The sequence below is a fragment of the Rattus rattus genome, chromosome 2 (assembly GCF_011064425.1).
Source record: "Rattus rattus isolate New Zealand chromosome 2, Rrattus_CSIRO_v1, whole genome shotgun sequence".
NCBI classification, from domain to species: Eukaryota; Metazoa; Chordata; class Mammalia; order Rodentia; family Muridae; genus Rattus; species Rattus rattus.
Genome location: NC_046155.1, coordinates 227,993,672 through 228,012,008, shown reverse-complemented (window position 1 = coordinate 228,012,008; position 18,337 = coordinate 227,993,672).

Sequence of the window (18,337 nt, the reverse complement as noted above, 5' to 3'; positions counted from 1 at the left end):
TTTAAGATTTAAATCTCTAATCCATTTCAGATTTATTTTTAATAACTTCAAATAAATTCTTAATTTCCAATTAAGAATTTGAATTAGAAATTCTCATTAAAATTTAACGTTTTGATATGTTAAGATACAGGAGATGCTGGCCCGCTGTCATTGAGCCTTACTCCAGTACGCAACCATCATTGGAATCTGAATATATTTGAAATTAGGTTATTTTATCCATGCTTTACTGGAAACGATTCACAAATAGAAGAATTCTGAAGCTGTAGGAGATACTCTAGGTGAAGTTGGGGAATGTCTGGGGGACTAACTGATGTTATTCGGTGGGTGTCTGGGAGAACCCAGAGTCAAGGCAGGCTGCCCAGGTGAGGTCAGAAAAGATGAGAAACTTGTATGATTTTTCTGCAACGAGAAAAGTACACTCCAGGACGGCGATCTTATCGCCCCGATTCAGTCATCCACAATGTATGCATCCTAACATTACACAACACCCCACACATACGTGTGCAGCTTAAGTTTCCCGAAAATAGAAAGCAGTTTCTAAATAAGAGAAATTGATGGCTGATCACAGCTTGCAGGGGATTCCCAGGGTACCAGAATGTCTCCTCTCGGAGGGCTTGTCTGAGATCTCTCTGGGTCCTGCTGGCTCCTGGGAAGAGGCCGGTGAGAATAAGAGGCTGGGGGCGTTCTGATGAGCATGCGTCAGGGACCCCTGGGTCTTCAAAATGAGTTTGTAGGGCACTGATGGTGGCTGTGGTGTTGGTGGGATTTGCGGTCCTGTATCACTTGGGAGACAGCAACAAAGGTGAAACTGTCCTGTGAAAACTAACAGATGTGAGGGGATCACGAGGAATCCCCAAATCCTCCGAATGTGGCCTCATTCTGATGGTAATTGACACCTAGTTTGCTATTCCCACCCTTGACACCCAACCCTAGTATTCTGCCTAGCGCAATAGAGACTATTTTAGACTTTCAAATTAAAAACTTAGAAGCATTTATCTTATTTTGAAGTGTGTGTGTGTGTGTGTGTGTGTGTGTGTGTGTGTGTATGTATGTAGGGGGAAGGTTGTAGTCGTGTGCACATGTGTACAGCCAGTGCCTCTGGAGGTCAGAAGAGGGTGTCAAGCCATCTGGAATGGAGTTAGAGGTGACCATGAGCTGCCTGATGTGGGTCCTTGGAATAGAACTTGTGTCTTCTCCAAGAGCAGGACAAGGCTCTTCCTTCAGTGCTGAGACATCTCTCCAGCCAGGCTCCAAAAAGCTGAGGGTTTTCTGAATCAAAGGCTTTGTTTATGTACTACGTTTCGATGTCTTTTTATTTCTGCCCTCAATTATCTCTGTAGTTTCATTTTTCTCCAATGACTTCTTAGAAAACATTCTCCTAAAGGTCTTGGGTTGCTTTTTACAAAAGGCAAATGGTGGGAGCAGACTGCCCATCAGGAAACGGGTGGCTCATCCAGAGAGACCTACCCCAAATATGGAATATTATTTCCTCGTATAAGTACTGATATGCCATACAAGGTGGATATAGTTTCCAACTGTGCTGAAAAGGAGGGCATGCGATTTTATATATTGCATTGTGCGGTTTATGTGTAATATTCAAAATAGGCAAACTCACAGAGCCAGGAAGTAGCCTGGTAATTTCTGGGGGCTGGAAGATGAGGTAATGGTGTGTGTGTGTGTGTGTGTGTGTGTGTGTGTGTGTGTGTGTGTGTAGCAACATCTAATGTGAACAGGGTTTTGCTTTGGAAACACAAAAATGTTTTAGAACTACGTATAGATGGTGGTTACATAGCATATGTCATTGAATTAACTTTAATTTACTTATTTTAATTAATTATTTTTTAAAATGTTTGGGAACTTTGCCTGCCTGTATATCTGGACTTCATGGGCGTGCAGTGCCCACGGAGGCCAGAAAAAAGTATTGGATCCCCTGGAACTGGAGTGAAAGCCAATTGTGAGCCACTGTGTGGGTGCTGGGAATTGAACCCAGATCCCCTGGAAGAGTAGGCATGTTCTTAAGTGCTGAGCCATCTCTCCAGTCCCCTTAATTTTTGCTTTAACATGGTTAAATGTGTATCATGCACTTACTTCATTTAAAAGAAAGAGGGGAGAAAAGTTCTATGAAGAACAGAACAAACGATAATAACCTGTATCAGCTAGAGTCCTCCAACCTCTTCCACCCCCTTCCCTTCCCTTCTTCCCTCTCTCCCTTCCTTTCGCGTTTATGCAGATCAAACTCAACAAATCATCAGTAGGGACTCTTCACTTGTTGCCTCAGTGAGCAGGTGCATCAGCCTGCCCAGGAGTCTCCGCCCTTCTCCTTTGAGGGTACTGTCGGTCTTCTGCAAGTTAGGCAAGCATAGGTGCACGGTTTCCCCCGCCATACAAAAAACTCGCGTGTGTTCCCATTCTTCTGAAAGGGCAGCAAGCACTGAAAACTTACAAGGTCACAGCATTTTCTTAACCCCCTGTGTCCTTGCCCCCTGCACCTGTCTGGTGAGATCCTACTTGCAATACCATGAGAGCCCAGTTTCCAACAATCAGTTAAGGGAGGCCAGGTCTGGGACCCAGGGAACTTGTCTCTTTCCCAAGCACTTCCTTTGTCCTTCAGAGCAAACACCCTCAAGTCAGTCTTGGGGGTTGGGGTGCTGTTGGCGTAGGGGGAGCAAACTTCTTCCCCAAATGCTACAGCCTATTCTTTCAAAGCTCACCTCCTGAGGTAATGGGTCATTAAAAGACAAAAGAGCGTATCAAAAGAGTAGACTAGATAAGTATGAGCCATTCATCCACCAAGGGAAGAAAGCATTGACTGAAAAGGTAGATTCAGTAATGGAGCCGCTGTCAACTTAGGCGCCTGTCTTCCCTTCACGTCTATTGTACTTACAAGGAGGTACGTGTCTGTGAGATCTCTTGTTCCTGTAATTCTCACTCTAAGAACTTATACATTATTTATTTTTATTTGGGTCCTGTCATCTCCTGGAGTGTTATCTCGACACGCTTGCCAGTGATCTGTTAATTTTAGTTTTAAAGGTGTGTGAGTCTCATTTACTCCAGAGACACAGGCTGACTTCTGAATTCCCAAGCTGGCTTTAAAGTCTCAAATCTTATTCTTCCTTCTAGCCGGGCCCGGCTTTTTTTTTTCTCCCACCTCAGCATTATGTCTGTGCGATTTGTGAATTGTAAACAACAATCATTTTTTAATGTTCTTAGGAAAATGCCTTGGCTGCATTTCAAGCCATTTATGTATTCTTCTCATGATGTTATCTGTAATTAAGCTTCGGGTAATTAACATTTCCCTCAAAATCAGTATCTCTATATCTTTCCCCCTTGTTTGTTATAGAACATTAAATTAAATTCAGCACAGGCTTCCTCTGTGTCCTTGTCCTGCTCATGAAGGTCAACTGAGTTGTGTATTTTCCCTCACATGTAAATAATAAGATGATTATGGACCAGAGAGGAACATTTAATTTAGTAAACCCAGAGTCTAGACAAGGAAAGAAACGGTGTGTACTCAGTTTCTCTCTCCCCTTTCCCCTGTCTTTCTTAGAAACCTTCTTGCCCGTGCCCTGGGCCTGGGCAGCCACCTGGACTGGGGGCAAAGAACTGGTTCCCAGGCATCCTTATTGCAGACAGAAGCTTACAGGAGCAGTTTGGCTCTGGAGCTGCTGTCTGGGTTGGAGAGGAGGCCTCTTGTTCAGGGGCAGTGATAATATTCTTGGAGGTAGCTCGCACAAACCGTTTGCCACTATTTTGTTAGAACAGCTCTTAGGAAAATAGGAGCTGTGCTTTAAATCTGAATTCCCTGCAGGAATGCTGCATCTTGCAGAACCCATTTTTTTCTTTCTGTTCTTCCTCCTGGGGGCCTGCAGCCTTGTTAGTGAGACCTCTCTGAAGCACATGGGAGAGGAAGAGAAGCCCTCAAACCCTTGACATTGGAGCAGGAGGACAAGCTTTCTGTAGACTCTCCTTGAAGAATTATGAACCATGGGAGGAATAGCAATATGCATGCCCGGAAACAAGGTTTTTGTTTAACCTCTGCTTTTATAAATCAAAAAGAGACCCGCCTCCACATTTAGTAGCGTGATCCTGGAGAGTGGGTTGGCTTTGCTGCTGGACATGAGTAACCCAAGCCCATCATTCTATGGGGCAAATCATTTTTTTTTTTAAATTAAAGTGAAGCCCATTATGAAAATTCGACGCACATCTTCGAAAAGGAAATGAGTCTCTTTCAAAGAGCATTAGGATATAATTACTAAAAGGTAACAAATAAGCCTAGCAGAATAGGAAGTGAATTAGAGTCCTTCTAATCACACGAGGAGAATAATGACTCATATTTACCCAGGGAGCAGCTTAAAGTCTTGGTACTGGGGGAGCAGGTACTAAGTGCCTCATTTGTTTTATAAATAGTCAATGATGCAAAACCAATCTTCCAAGGAGGGTCAAGAGGATTTCCCATTTCTCTGGACAAAGATAACCAGGGAGGGCAGCTATAGAGATTGCTATTTCCTGAGAAACTGCAGAGCCAGCAACCTGCTTACACTGATGTTCTTTAGAAGCACAGATCACCCATGTATAACCTGGAAAACAGTGCAATGTTTTATGGTGATGAAGTGAAGTGATCTGTATAATATAATCTAGTGCATCTATGTCCATAGCGCTCTCTCTCTCTTTCTCTCTCTCTCTGTGTACATACATACATGCACATCCATATATTAAATGTTGTTCCTTCTAAAGCTTACAAGTTGAGACCCAGTCCTTCAGGTGATGGTACTTGGATGTGGAACCTATGAGCGGACACAAGGATACATCCTTTACAAAGGGATTACTGTCCTAAGAGGCCCCAAAGTACTTCTTTGTCCCTTCCAAAGTGTGAGGTTAAAGGGAGAAGACCTCTGTTTATGAAACAGAGAGTCTTTCCAAGACACTGAACCTGTCTGCTCTGATACTGATTTCCCAGCTTCCATACCTGTGGGAAATAAATAACTGTCACCTGTAAGTGGCCAGTGTGCCTGTTGTCTGCAACGTTATCCCTAGGAGACTAGATATGGGGATTTTCTTTGGGCACCAGTTGTCCTCAGACTATAAATCAGGTGTGCCCATGATGGCCAGCAAAGTACCCTTTCCAGAGACTGCGAAAGCTCTCTGGGCAATGCCTAACATTAGAGAAGGAGGAGATCCAGAAGGACAGTGTCTTCAGAGGTAGAGTGGCTTCCGTCAACAGCAGGTGCCTGTCACTTGGACTTAACAAACCCACAAGTCACACCTAATATGATTTGTTAGTCACCACAGCTACGACGATTTTCACACTGCTGTTCATGTTTCACATAAAATTGTGGGCTGTACAAAATATTTAGGAATTCCTTTGCCTTGGGACTGGAGAGGTGGCTCAGGGGTTAAGATTGCCCATTACTCTTATAGAGCACCAGAGTTCAGTTCTCAACCTCTGTAGTGGGAGTCTCACAATACCTGTCAGGTCCAGGGGCCCCGATGCCCACTTCTGACCTCCGTGGGTATCTACACACACACACACACACACACACACACACACACACACACACACACACATCAGTGCATAAATAAATATAATATTTAAAGTTGGGAGGGAAGCCCCCCTCCAGTTGTGGAACTATTGCAATTGTTAGCTGTGGGGAGAAGAGTCAGTTTTCTCTAAGGTATGGCCTCTGGGAAGTCAACCAAGCCACAGTGGAAGACCAAATGGTGAATGGGGAGGGGCTGTGGATCTTGGAAGAGTCAGGGAAGGGGGTGAATCTAATTGAACCACATTGTATGAAACTCTCAAAGAATTGATAAACATTATTAATTTAAAATTTCTTTTCCTTAATACCAGTGAAAGGTACACAAAAAGCCAGTGAAGTTTATCTTAGAAGCTCACCTTAGCCATAAATCCAGAGGCTACCATTGAATGAAATTTCCTTTGGTCTGTACATTCCATAATAAAGTTGAGGCATTATGAAAACCACAAGTCCGAGTGCCAGATTTTTTTTTTTCTCTAAAGGCTTCCCACTTCTGAAATGTAAGGGACCTGAGTATGTCCAGACTTAGCATCTTCCTCAGAAACACAGAGAGAGCGAGCTGCGTTTCAGATAGCCAGGTTTTCAAAAAGACATGGGACAGGATATTAAGTTTCTCAAATGTTTCATTCATCATTTATATGTTGGCCACATGACTGAATAAACAAATATTTATTTTATAAAGTAAACATTTTTATTCTTAACATGGTCAGAACATTCATTCATCTGAATGAAGTTTGGACTACTGAATTCTGTCCTTAAATGTCCTTCTGGGAGATTTGAGAAAGGTTGAAATGGGACAATGGTTAATGTTACTTGGATTGTACATACATGAAATTAAAAAGTTCTGTTTCCTGTGGTTTATAGTCCTTCCAAAATTTAGAGATTGAAACTTAACGGCTAATGGATGACTAGTAAGGAACGGGGCCTTTTCAGAAAGAGATAAGCAGAGGGCGAATATTCTTGCTGCATGGATGGGATGAAGGCCCTTAGAAAAGATGTGTTACTCGGACCCTGCTCTGCCATCCATGAGACAACACAGGGTCCCTTCTCTCCAGAAGATGCAGTAATATGGCTTCAGTAAGAAGCAGAGGCCATCTCCTCACCAGATCTCAGACTTTGCACAGGCAGAACTGCGCGAATAAACCTGTTTTTTATAAATCACACTTTGAGACTTTCCCAAAGGCTCATGGGTTAAAGGCTAGATCCCCAGCATGGTGATATCAGGAGGTGGTAGAAACTTTAGGAGGTTGGGCCTAGTGGGAAGTTTTCAAATCATTGGGATTTGCCCCTGAAGGAAGTTGTGGGACCCCGGCCTCTTCTCATCCTCCCCTGCTTGTAAGATAAGATGTTAGCTTCACTGCATGCCCACTGAGGGTCAAAACAGTGGTTCTCAATCCGTGAGTCACGCCCCCTTTATGTGTTAATGACCCTTTCCCAGGGTTGCCTAAGACCATCAGAAAACAGATATATTTATATTACAATTTATTTATAGTATGGTTTATAACAGTAGCAAAATTACAGTTATGAAGTAGCAATAAAAGTAATTTTACGGTTGGGGGTCGCCACAACATGAAAGACTGTACTAACGGATTGCAGCATTAGGAGTGTTGAGAACTACTGATGTAGAATATAACACTCATGTACAACGTATAGACTTGTGTAACAATGAAAGCAAAGGTGACTGCGGGCCCAGCTCAGTGGCAGAGTGTCTTTCTTAGATGAGCCAGCTCGGTATGCCACCACCCTGCAAAATAGGAAAGAAGGGAGCAAGGGATAGGCTTCTAAGACGGACAAGTCCTACATTTACATTTCTAAGACAGAATAGTAGAGCTGTGCAGCTCAAAGCATATGTCAGGAAACCACAAGCTTTACTCCTCCAGGACATATGCTGGAGTCCCGGAGTAATGGAGCTAAAAGGAAATAGCAAGTAGAAATGAAATGGCTGTTTTACAAAGGCTGGGTGAGGTTCTGGGAGCTCTTTATGGTCACACAGTGTGGTCCTGTGTTTTAGATGGGCATGCACAGAGGTAAAGGGTGCTAAAGCGATGCTTTGGGGGCAGGACTGATAGCCTATGGATCAGTGGGAAGAATGCCAGGTATCCCGATCAAGTTGGGGACAAACTATATGCTGGCAAGAGGGGACTGTCATACATAATCAGGGAGGTATTGTTTCTCACTGGGTTTAGACTGAGGTGGCTGCTCAGATCTGGGATTGGCTCTGACACACCTTCAGGGCATGAGGAGGCTCGGCAGCTGACAGAGAGTGAGAAAGCGGAGGGCAAGCTGCTATCCGCAAAGCCTTTTTGTGTGAGCACATGTGGGCAGTATATGGGGATCCTGGATATTGCACACATGGTGTGCAGGTGTGTGTGTGTGTGTGTGTGTGTGTGTGTGTGTGTGTATGTGTGTGTGTGTGAATGTACACTAATGTACGTACAAACTCAGGAGACCTGTAGACCTACAAGAACTACCACTTCTATCACATCCAAAGCCAGAGGCACATGGCCCTTGCTAATTAAATGTGCTGTCATTTTTTACTCTATTGGAAACTAGAGGAGTGGCTGCTGTGGCCAGAACAGTGTTTACTGAAATACTAAATGGTTAGAATGAGTGATTAATGCTCCTAATTAAATGGGTGGTTAACATGCTAAAAACAGTCACTAAAATGCCATAAATTTGGGCTATAGAAGTATTTTTAAACTAGTTATATAAGGCTAGATATTATTTAAAAGTGTCTAGTTGTGTGTGTATGTGAGCGTGTGCGTGTGTGCTCATGTGCGTGTGCATATAAGTGTGTTGAGGGGTGGTTGGGTATATCAGGGAGGAGTTAGCAGGGGAGGGATGACCAGTAGACATTATATGAAATTCTCAAAGAATTAATGGCAATACTATATTAAAAATATTCCTTTTTCAAATAAGACATATAAGACATGTGTGTGTACCTATTTGCATGCATGCATGCATACATACATCTGTGTAGCATGCTTTATATTGATGAAATCCTTAATCAAATGTCTTTGTAGACTTCTATTATTAATGGCTTCTGTGGAAGAGCCGTCAGTGAACTTTGACATCATCGGGATGGGGGTGAGCACGTTAAGACTATTGTCAGAACAAAGCCTCGTTGGCAACGGAAGACCAGTTTGAGACCTGATTGTGAATTAGGTTACAAGAAAGCAGAACATTAAATACATTAAGGGAGATGGAAACTATTTTACCTTTGTTAATAGTCTAAATATTCACAGGGCATTTATCACTATGAAATGCGTGGCTCTAAGTCTCTAATTAAAGCTATTTCCAGGCCTGGAGCTACAATGAAAGTTCTATAAAGGACGCTATCAACCAGTTATCAACCGATTTTAACCGCAGTTTAAATTAACAGGAGAAAAATAGCATTCAAGGAGAGGGCAGGCTTAACATTCCAGACTGGATGGCAGGTGGAGCCTAGACAGGGGCTGTTTCTCTTGTTTCTTTGTATGCACTCTGGGCATTGAATACAGTTCTGCAAAGGGAGTATCCCATAAATCCTACAGACTGGCTTCTATGAGTCTCTTAGAAAATAATAAAAAAAAAAATGCTGTTTAACTCAAGTTCCAGGTTAGAACGTTCTACAAGCCTCCCTGGCCAGTAAAAAATGCACACATCAAATAATGAAGCAGGTGATTGGACAGACTCACAAGCATAGTATAAAGTGATTTGCACAGAAGGGATCTGGCTTGCCGCCCAAAACCAAGTGTGGCCACTGTAACTCAGGTTGAGCTCCAGTATAAGGAAAGAAGATAAAATGTCAAGGGATACAGGTTGCAGGTTAGATCAGAGAATGCATCAGCCAGCGAGAACCACTGAGATGTGCAGGAGACACTCCTTCACTTTAGGCTTTACTTTCTGCAGAATCAGTCAAGGTCAGACATATCCCCAGTAGAAAATTCCAGAAGTAAAGAAGGAACACATTTTAAATTTCACTCTATTTTGTGTAGCAGGATGAAATCTCACTGTTTTTCCTAGGTGGTGGACCGTCTCTTTGCCCAGAGTCTCCGGGCCCAGTGTCTCTGTGCTCTATACCCTGGTGTCCTGAGTCATCCTGGTTATCTGACAGACTGACATGGTATTAAGCAGTGCTTTTTGTTCAAATGACTCTCATTTTATTGAATGATGACTCTGTAGTGCATGAATGGTAGGAGGGGTAAACTTCGTTCTCACCTTGACTAGATTCGGAATCACTTAAGGAGCTAAACCTATCGGTAAGCCTGTGAGGATGTTTCCAGAGAGATTAATGTAGGAAGGAAAAGTCAACCTGAATGTGGGCTTTCCATTCCAAGGGGTGGGGTTCGAAACAGAATAAAAAGGAGAAAGGAAGGAAAAGAGAAAGAAAAGCCATTAGAGAGCCACTGTTAATCTCTTTCTGTTTCCTGACTGTGCACTGAGGTTAATGCTACCACAACTAGGGCCACTGTAACCATGGAATCTTCTCCGCTATGACAGAGAATGGCTGTGAATTACAGGAAAGCCATCCTTCCTTAAGGTGCTTCTTGTCAGGTATTTTTCTTAGCAATGAATAAATACAAGTAGTGATGCCTCTGATTGGGATGTGTCAGAGGGAAGATACACAAGTGCTTCAGGTGCATGGGCACACACACACACACACACACACACACACACACAGTCAGAGAGACAGAGAGACAGAGAGATAGAGACAAAATTCATACGATGCATTATAGTATAATTTTTCTATCTTTTATTACTGTTATCACTTATTGTATTTAATTTATAAAGTATGCTTTATTATAGGTCTCTATACACAAAGAAAAACAGTAACAGTAAGGTTGGCTAATTTCTGAAGTTTTGGGCATCCATTGGTGTTTCTAGACCATATTCCTTGTGGGTGAGGGAATTCCACTGTGTGTGAGTGTGTACGTGTGTACGTGTGTACATGTGTGTGTGTGTGTGTGTGTGTGTGTGTGTGTACCTTAGGATCACACAGAGATTTTAAATGGGATCATTGGCTCAGCTCAGACTGTTTGGGAAAGACACGTGAACTTGGAGTTTTAAAATAGGACATTGGAAACACTTATTAAACAATTACTTTTAAGTATCTGGTGTGCTCTCCTTATTGATTTAATTATTGGGGCCCAAATGTTGAGCAGAATGGAGCCTCTGATCTTCAGGAGATTAAAAAAGCCCGAGGAAAAGGAGGATTGCATACTTTGAAGAGAATTACCTATAAATTAAGAAGCAGTTACCATAATCATGAATAAGTACTTAGCTCTGGACAAGGTGTGCCCGAGTGGGCTTGGGGGCACACGCACGTGCTCACACACACACACACATGCACACACACCACACATACACACATACACACACACACGCACACCACACATACACACACATACACACATACACACACACATACATACACACATACATACACACACATACACACATACACACATACACACATACATACACACACACACACACACACACACACACACACACACACACACACACACACACACACACACACACACACACACACACACACACACACACACACACACACACACACACACATACACACACACACATACACACACATACACACACACACCAACCACACAAAAAAAACACACATAAAAATACACCACACACACACAAACCAAACACATCCACAAAAAACTCACAAAACACACAAAACCCAACCATATACAAACACACACACACACACACACACCTTGCCTGATTATACTTTACAGTACCAGTTTCCACTCAGACACATGGAAGCTAGAGGACCCTATTTCCTTGGGACTTTAGGCCTTTTCTTCTGTTCTCAATCTAATGTGATTCTTCTTTAGCACAATGTTCAGTAACAGTAGTTAAAACTAGGATTTCTGGCATTGTAGGCCAGCGCTCTACAACTGGGTATAGACCCAGCCCTCTTTTTAATTTTTTTTTTTTAATTTTGAGACAAGGCCTCGTTAAATTGCTTCTTCTGGTCTTAAATTCATTCTGTAGTCCAGGCTGGCCTGGAATTCACTCTGTAATTCAGGGTAGACTTGAAATCACTGTATAGGTCAGGGTAGACTGGACGTCAACACTGTAGCTCAGCCTAGCTTCCAACTTATGATACTTCTGCCTCTGTCTCCTAAATAGCAGAAATTCCAGGCCTCCTTGATCTGATTATTTTCTTGGGCCTCACTTTTGTCTTTCTTTCCTCACTTTGGGTGTCAGAAACTATGGCTTGGACATAGAGGTCTTGCCTACCCAGACTTTGCCAACCATCTGCATATTTCTTGTTTTCTTTAGGGAATTTTCTAATATGCACAAAATTGGAAGAATCATTATGCAATGAACAATTCATTAAGCAGCGAATTTCCATTTAGTCATCCCTGAGCTTCAGCAACGGTTGACATTTTCCCTGTCTTGCATCATTTACTCAGAACTCCTTTGCATAAAGTGAACACCATTTTCAATCTTGGGCTGTTTCCACTTCTGATTCTTACTGACAAACACGACAGACCTTTCAGTCACAGGGCTGGTGCCTGGCAAAGAGTTGATCTCAAAAATATTTGCTAAAAGAGTAACTACCTTAAATTTTTTCTCCTGCCTTTATAGCAGGAGGGGATTTCCAGCTCTGTGGGGACAGGTAAAAAGTGAAACAGGTTGAATTCACTGATTGAAAGTGAGCCCGAGGGGACCATGTCCCAGTTCCCACCCAAAAGCCCAGGCAAAAATGGTATTCAAGGGGTTGGGGATTTGGCTCAGTGGTAGAGCGCTTGCCTAGGAAGCGCAAGGTCCTGGGTTCGATCCCCAGCCCTGAAAAAAAGAAAAAAAAAATGGTATTCAAACAAGAGGCAGAGTACAGCTGCAGAACCAAAACTCGAGTTCATCTTTCCCAGCTCCCTGGAAACATTAATTAAAACAAATGTTATTCTAAAATCTACAGTTACTTTGCAAGGTCACAAGAGGGATCATTTTTTTCCTGGAAGTGTATTTACTCAAGCGTAGTTGACTCTTTGACCGGATGCCATTGTGTGCCCCCTGCACAGCGTGTGTCCGGCGTGGATACAGCTTCTCTAAGGGTGTATGAAACAGATGTGCTTTAGCGAGCTGCCCAGGAACTGGTACTAACTGTCGGTTTAATCTGAAACTACTCAAAAGACTGCCCATGGAGAGGAACAAAGTCTCATCTGAGAGTAACCTAGAACAAGCAAAAGCACTCAATGCCGTAAGTGAAGGGAAAAAAAAATGGTATCATCTGAGGCAACTCAGGAAGCCTAACCCTACTTTGGTTTGGTGTCAGTTTCATGAATCATTGTTAATTTGTAATCTGAAACTTCACCTGTCACTCAAGGGTACATCAAAACCCTGTTTGCATTGGTCACGTTAACCAGATAGTACTCAGGTGATAGATCTAAAGATGGCCCTGAGTGAGTCTCTTAACCTGTTCGAGTCTTAGTTTTCTGACAGTGGGAACCCATGACCAAGCCAGGTCTCAGTAGTGTGAAGCAGCAGAAACCGGTTCCACAGCTGTCTTATGTATTCTTCAGTCTGTAACCTGGAGGGGTGTGGAGACACTCGGTGCTGCTCAATGACTTCCCCCGGCCTCTGAGCTTTTTTTTAATGAAACAATGAGGTTTACAGTTCCCCAAGATCTGCCGACCTTCGAGTCTTACAATGAATCATGACTTAGTAAACGTAAGATTGATTGTTTATAGAACCACTAAGATGAGTAATGTAACTGTTTTTGGTATACAGATATTTCTGTGCTATGTTAGTTTTTCTGTTTCTCTCTCTGTCTCTCTGTCCACCTCTTTCTCTCTGTCTTTCTTTGTACTCGTGTGCTTGCCCATGGGTGTATGTAACCACACATATGAAAATCAGGACCTTGTTCAGAACAAGACATCTTTGTGGCCGCATAGGACTAAGTGGCCAGAGCACTTCTGGAAATTCTCCTGCCTCTGCCTATGATCTCCCTGTAGGTGTGTGCTGGGACCACAGACACTTGGACTGTTGAATCGGACTTTCACATGGGTTCTAAGATCTTAACTTCTGTCATCTCCTTGAACAGCAAGTGTTTTTGCCCTTTGAGCTACCACCCCAGGAATTTGTGTCGTAGAAAGGATCTATCCAGGACTGAGGATCTAGGCTCAATCCCCATTACTTAAAAATAATTCAACAGAGAGTTGGGGCTGTGTATTTAACAAGGGGAGGAAGGGAAAAGGGAGGAAATGATGTAACCACAGTACTCAAGTACGAGCTTCTCAAAAAAATATTTTCAATAAGAGAAATGTCTTGAACCACCATAGATAAATAAAAAAGAAATACTGTAGCTCTTCTGTTATACAGTAAACATGCAAAATTCCTTGTTAAAGGAAATGTTAAATTCAGCCCAAAAGCTAAATTAGCATAATAATTAGATTTTTTTTCTCCTGCCTCTTCTCTAACATTTTCTTTGAAATCATGTTCATGTTTCTTCCCACTTGCTACCCAACTATATTTGAACGGTGAAGGCTTTCTGAAGTTACCCTTTAACCTCCTGCTTACGTCAGAACATTTTTCTTGTGGGTTAGCAGTAGCCATGGGATTCTAGAGACCAAATGGATGAATTGTGTCTTCCATCAGTGCGTCATCTGAGCGCACACAGAGAGGAAAATACACACAATGGTGACCACATACGCCACTCTGCATTCTAAGGAGCATATGTGCTATAGGCTGGTTTGTATTCTCCCTATCTTCAAAGTTCCTACGTTGAAGTCCCCTCTCCCAGTGTCTCAGATGGCCACTATATTCGGGGGTAAGGGGGAGTGTCCTAGGGAGGTAGTGAAGATATTCAGTCAGTTGGACAGTTATCCAACCCCAGTGGTTCCCTTCATAAGAAAGGGAAATTTAGACAGAAAAAGACACAGCAGGCTGCACATCTAGAGGAAAGACCATGGAGACACAGCAAGAACATGGCCATCTACAAGCCAAGGAAGAAGAAAAACTCAACCCTGAGTGTATCTTGATCTTGGTCTTCCATGTTACAGAGTGGTAGGAGAATAGGGTTCTGTTGCTTTCGTCACTCAGTGTGTGACAGGCAATCAATGCAGTTGTAGAAGTGGGTATCCTTTGTGTACTAATGCACGGGTATAATACCACTGCAGAGAAGAGATGTTTGTCTGTCTGTCTACACACACAGGAGGAATGATTGGTTTCTTCAGTTGGAAACTTCTCAACATGTTTTTGACAAACACCGAAAAATGAGATCTTACCAAATTATATTGGAACTCAGAACAATGTTGTAGTGTAAGAACATGTCTTTATCACGCGGCAGCCTGTAGAAGTTGAGCAGGAAAAGTATTCCATTTGTTTTTAAATTGTACTGAGAGATAACATTCTGTCCATCCAATCCGCTAAAGCCAGCTCATCACTTTATGTAGGCTTGGTGAGCTTGGCTGACATATTGAAAGAATTAGGGAGCTAATTCTGTAATCAGTTATCCTTTTCTTCTAGGTCAGTCCAGGGTGGATTGTTCCTACATTTAAGATAATCACTGAAAAAAAAATTCTCATGTCAAAAATTTTGGAAACTTTAAAAATAATCTGTGGTGACCGTAATAAATGAAGGATCCCTCCGGAATTGATGATGCTAACTTTCCATGTGACTCATTCGTTAAGTCCTCGGGCGGGACTCAAAGCTATTATAATTCAGTACCCAGTCACTTACCATGAAATACATGCTTCTTGCAGCCCCAGATCCATTTGAAAATTGATAGCACCATCAGGTCTACAAGGTCTCGAGAAGAATTTCATTTTCTCACTGGTCTAAAGTGATTGTGCTGCGTTCCCTGACCTTCAAGAGCTTTTTGTCATTTTTTTTTTCTGTCATGTGGCTTGGAGGTTCTTTCCCCCATCCATTTCATTTAAATATGTGCTATGTGAGTAAATCCAATAAACTAAGTAGCCATTTAGTTAAAACCCTTGTGGGGTCAGAGCTCCGGGGAACATTTCAAGGCACTTGTGGTCCGTCTTCCACTCTCATTTCCTACAGCATTGATCATCTTCTCTCCGCTCTCACTACATGCTGTTTAGGATCCTATGTTGAAAGGGACGCTAGGCGGAGTAGCCAACAGAGGCTTTCCCCGTCTAGAGTGGGCGGGGTGTCAAATAGAACGACACCCTGCCCACACTTAACAATCTAAGTGTCCCAAGCCTAGATAAGCTCTGGGCATTGCCAGACAAGGGTCCTCAGAGGTGAGTAGGGACACTCTTTACTGAATTCCTTCCCAGCACACCGATTTGTTCATATAGGACTCTCACCTCTCTTTTCGGATGATAAATCACCTGACCCAAGGTGCCGTGGGGGCTGTCACACCATTTTTCTTCCTATCGGTTCATCTCTGACAGCAGAGGGCATCAAGGTTGAGGTTATGGAAGGCCAAATGAAACCCAGGGCCTGGCGAATGGCAGTTGTATATTATGGGGTACAAACGAAGGGATGAAGAGGAAGGTGCCATTTTTTAAATGTGTCAACTCAAAATGTAGCATCACCGTGGGGAGTTTTCATACTGCATAGGCTTCACACACACGACGTACTGCTGTCAACGGATACTTTTAATTTGAAAATAGGATTCTAGGGTGAAATAAATTCAGAAAGTAGTGGATTTGGGTTAAGCCAAGTAACGAAACGTTAGTTAATTTTGTGTGCACGCACGCGTGTGTGAGTGCACATGTTTGTGGGTATTTTCGTTTGTTGTCTATCTGGAGTTTGTTGACTTAGCTTGACTGGGTGGCCAAGTAACCTGGGGATCTCCCTTCTCCCTTCCCAGCACTGGGATTACGGACATGCACTGCACCATCTTACCTTTTGCACCGGTGCTAGAGAATCTGAACTCAGGATCTCATGCAAGCACTTTACACGCTAAGCCGTCTCACTAGAAGATGAGGCTTCTTAAGCTTGAGACAGAGTTCTTTGAGATGGTCCCAGTACTCGGTCTTCCTTAAACTTGCTTATAGGCAGAACTTGTTTTGTTTGTCAGGTAACTGAGAAAGGTTGCGCTAATAGCTTTCGAATCACAGAAATCATTACTCTTGATTGCCTTAAACCAATTAGTAAAAGGCTTCTCAGATCTTCCCACAGAAGCCGGTGGGCCAGACTAGCAATACAGCTCTAGGAGAGAAAGCCCCGCCTGAGGATTAGTAGCTCCACAAAAGCCGCGTGCCTGTGACATACACAGGACTGCCAATCGTAACTCTTCATTTTTCCACTTAAAGATCTATCTTTCAGACCATATGCATTTAGGACACTTTTATCTTAGAGAGGTCCCATAAGGAAAGCTCTAAGATGATAAGGGCGCTATAATAGCTCAAGGGGCGGGGTGGGGGGGCGGGGGGCGGGGTGGGGGAGAGGTAAGGGGACATTTGAGGATAGCAAAGGAAGCTCTTTCTTCCTTCAACACAAAGAGACTGACAGAAGAAAATGCAGAGTCACGTGAGGAACAGGTGCATCAGGGGCGGAGCTTGTGTTGAACCACCTGATGGAGGCCGGAACTTGACATAGTCTCCCAGCTACAGGTATCCATCCCTTCCTTGTACTACTCAGTAAACAGCTCTAGTTTCCGGCTCTAATAGCCTCTCATCTAAGCAATACTTTGAGAGGTGTGATGGTATGTATCCGACAACAGAGACACGCTTGAACTAATATATTAATACACTCGGTGTTACTGCTAAGTAGCTAAAATACCCTTGCAACACATGAAGCCTTAGGTTTTAGTATGAAGTGAAAAATATGTAGACGAACACAGAAATACTTAATATTTAATCAAAAACTATAAAAGTATACACAACCAAAAACTATAAAAATAAACAGACTAGAACCTGAACAGTGGTTATTTTCATATGTTTTCTTGTTTTTTTTCAAAACTTACTTTGGTCAAAGTTTATATATGTTTAGTGGTCTGCCTACCTTCATTCTTGTGTGTGTGTGTGTGTGTGTGTGTGTGTGTGTGTGTGTGTGTTTGCTATTGAGGAACATTTTTTTTAAAACTTGCATTATTCCTTAAGTTTTATCAGCAAGACAAATTAAAAAAAATTTGATTCATCCTATTTGAGGACTTACAGGTAGTTAGTAACTAAGGAAGGAACAGGGATCAGTTTTCTTTAGGGATCGGTTCCTGGGGCACTGCCCATGTCCTAGTGCCGAGCTCTATGCTCATTGGCATGCAGGGCACATTGATTGGACTCAGTAGGATATGTACAAACACATATACACACATGCACATGCACATGCACATGCACATGCACATGTGGAGAGAGAGGTAGAAATCAAAATGTACTCACAAAATTCTCAAGAACTAGGTTAACAGCATGCAGTTTTTTTTTTAAATTAGGTCAAATTTCCAGGAAAGTTATGTTCTCTTGGTTAGCACATAATGGGAAATGCAAAGTCCTCTTCATTCTGAGTCATGGCAAATGAGTTCCTTTATAATCAAGGTATCTGGGTTAAAGTGGCTTGCTCTTCCCTACCTTTGAAGAGAATGTGATACAATCACTCACTCTACACAACATTTCTGGTTGCTTAAATATTTCAGGGTGAAGACTGGCGATCAAATTCTTGCAAGCCACGTGTGGAAAAGATTTCTCAGAGAGAATCCCTTTTTCTTCGATTGTAGTTATAACAAACTTGTTCCCAGATAGTAAGAGGGACATTTTTCTTTGACGGTTCATGCTAGAATTATCCATTATACTGATCTCAAGATTACTACTCTACAAAGGTCTGCAGCATCTTCACAAACTGGTGGCCAAGGACGGAACTTACTGCTATCA